The sequence below is a fragment of the Larimichthys crocea genome, chromosome XXI (assembly GCF_000972845.2).
Source record: "Larimichthys crocea isolate SSNF chromosome XXI, L_crocea_2.0, whole genome shotgun sequence".
In the NCBI taxonomy this organism is placed as follows: domain Eukaryota; kingdom Metazoa; phylum Chordata; class Actinopteri; family Sciaenidae; genus Larimichthys; species Larimichthys crocea.
In genome coordinates, this window is record NC_040031.1 from 17,394,351 (window position 1) to 17,397,086 (window position 2,736).

Sequence of the window (2,736 nt, forward strand, 5' to 3'; positions counted from 1 at the left end):
AGACTCAATCAAATGTAATACAATAAATAAAAATATAACAGTAATAACATCCATCATCATTACCCCAACAATATAATCTTCATAATTATGATTTTCTAAGATTGAGCAAAAGGGAATATAAAGATTAAGGAAGTAAAAACAAGGCCAAAGAGCTGAGTTAACATCTTAAAATCATCAGATGATGGTGCATAGATAGATAGATAGATAGATTTTGCATTGCATTACAATGTCTTTGTGTTTAAGCATAACGCTTTGCATATTTCTACATAATTTTTTTTTGTAAATTGTGTAGTCTCTGTTTGCTTCAAGACAACTAAAACAAAAAAAATTGAAGTTGCAGTTGAGTTCAAACAAACAAACAAATCCACCATCTGAAATCAGATTCCTACAAATCCTCCAGCAGAGGTTGCTGTAGGCTCACCAACATCGTCTTAGTGCCTTCTAAAAGAGCCCAGTAGGTGGAGTAGCCTACATATTATGTCAGGCCTTAGTCTTATTTTTTTATTTTTTACATCCACAGTTACCCACTCAAGTCTAAGAACACTGGGAAGTGCTTTATATAGCATCAGATTATATCCTAAACTCCTACGAGCAAATTAAGATGTGTCTCTGCTGTTGTACGAGCAGACAAAAGAAGAAGCCCAGTGAGCGGCTTCAAGATGACAGTAATAATAGCATTACACCCCCAGATCTAAATTAAAGCCTCATCAGAGCTGCAGCTGAGCAACTGACTCTTAAAATGAAACATTTAGTTGCTTTGCTAATTGATGAGAGTAACGTTTTAATGTGTCAGTTTTAATATCTTGAACACAATGGAGGAGCCTAACATTATGAATCTGGACGAGGACTAAATTTAGACGTCTGACCTTAAGGTTTACAGGGTGACATCTGAGAGTGACTGTCAACGCTGTGGAGAATTGCCGAGTGTCTGCAAAGGTGAACAGCATGTGGACATGTTTACATACCAAGAGTTCAAAGGGAACTGTAGAAAGTAAGGAAATTATGTAACTGCCCCTGTGTTTGTCTGGCCACATTAACTTCAGTCCCATTGCAGTCTGTCATTACAAGTGAGGGACAAAACTCTGTATTACAGGGACAAAAAACGACTGACCTTCACTGACCTTCTATGAATGTTACAAACACAAGTTGAAGACAGTTTTTCTTTCAGCTCCGCACATTGTAATGTCACACATTTCATAGAGGCCTTTGCCTATCTCACTTTTGTCAATGCAGGCCCCCTATTCAAATCTAGTTCTTCAGAGGTGACCTGGCTGTCTCTGTTGCTGGCTCACCACCAAGCCCGTCATGTGACTGCTCTGCACACTTCCCAATTTTTCTCCCAGTATGGTAACCTTCCCCTGCTAAAATTAGAGGGCCCTCTGCCGAGACATTTTGGAATGTGACTATCCTGTACCCGTCCTGCAGATCATATGGGATCTCAATAAATTTTTACCATGTCTGTCAATTTTTAATTTTTACACGAGTTCACTTCTGCTCCAGTATAAGAAGTTTGTGGGCTTCTCTTACTCGTAAAGCAAAACTAAACTTATTTCTCTCAACTCAGTTTATGACCTGGATGCACTTTATATGTGTGGATCTGCATAGTAGCACACATAAAAATGTTTCTAAATATATAAATATTGGACATTTTTCCTCTGTCTGAACTATTTTTATAGTTAGTACTGACTTTATCCATGTCTGCAAGTGTATATTTGCTATTCACATTTCCAAATTTTAATATATTTGATCAGTTTGATTTGTTTTTGATTTGTTGATGTTTTACATATTTCAGCATTCTAATAAACTTGCTACTGTATTGAAATTGTGCACTTCTACACATTCATCAAATGTGTTGTTTCCCAACACATTAAAATGATAAATGAGTAATTATTACTGTTATTACTCATCTTAAAGTAGTATTTATACACTGACATATGCAACTTTTCTTTGCTGTATGTCAACAGTAACCTATCTACAGTAATATTATACAATGGCTCTCTAACAAGTAGTCTGTAAGTCATGTTAACGACTGGTTCAGGAACTATTTCACTAAAACACAAAGACCATTATTTACACTAACCTACATCTTTAGGGATACTTTCCACAGTTACTATCAGTTTGCATTAACAACAATAAAGCACATGTTTGCATTATAAAAGGTGAGACATTTAACAAGTCACGTAGGAAAGGTGTTGGCAGGCTTTTTTTAAATGTTTTTCTGGAAGACTCTTTAAAGGGCCACTTGACTGATTTGACATGTTAAGTTCAGGGAGTATGATCACTGTGAAAACAATGTCTTCTGTGGGTCTTTACACAAAGATGGTGGAGTTAAAAAAAATAGAAATAGGAGATAAAACTGCAAATTGGGATTAAAAAAAACTATGTACAGTTAATTTAGGCTGTAGACAATGAATGACAGGGAATGTAGGGTAATCTGTCTCTTGTGAGTCCTGCCACTTTATGGAAGTGTGATATTAAATCACTCGAGTGGCTCTTTTAAAGGGCCCTACAGTTTAATATGTGCAGGTAATGAAAGCATCAGCTGTTTACGGTCATTGTAGTGAGTACTGGGCTTATGAGGGGGGAGACATAAAGAGGCTACATGCATGCAGAGTGACCTTGATATGAGCAGCAGTCCGCCGGTGCAGCGGCTGCAGGTTTAACCGCTATTCCTCCTCGGTCCCTCCTCTGAGTCTGTGTGACTCTGACGTAGGAATGAGCGTGTCCCGCCGGGGA

At 37.6% G+C, this 2,736-nt stretch overlaps 1 protein-coding gene across 1 annotated transcript in view; it reads right to left on the reverse strand.

The window, feature by feature from the left end:
- Positions 1-2,714, reverse strand: part of LOC104917828 (retinol dehydrogenase 13) — an 8,058-nt gene extending 5,344 nt beyond the window's left edge. Inside the window, exon 1 of the mRNA XM_027272652.1 lies at positions 2,619-2,714. The gene's annotated coding sequence lies outside the window, so the exon portion shown is untranslated. The remainder of the gene's footprint in view (positions 1-2,618) is intronic.
- Positions 2,715-2,736: the final 22 nt, after the last annotated feature.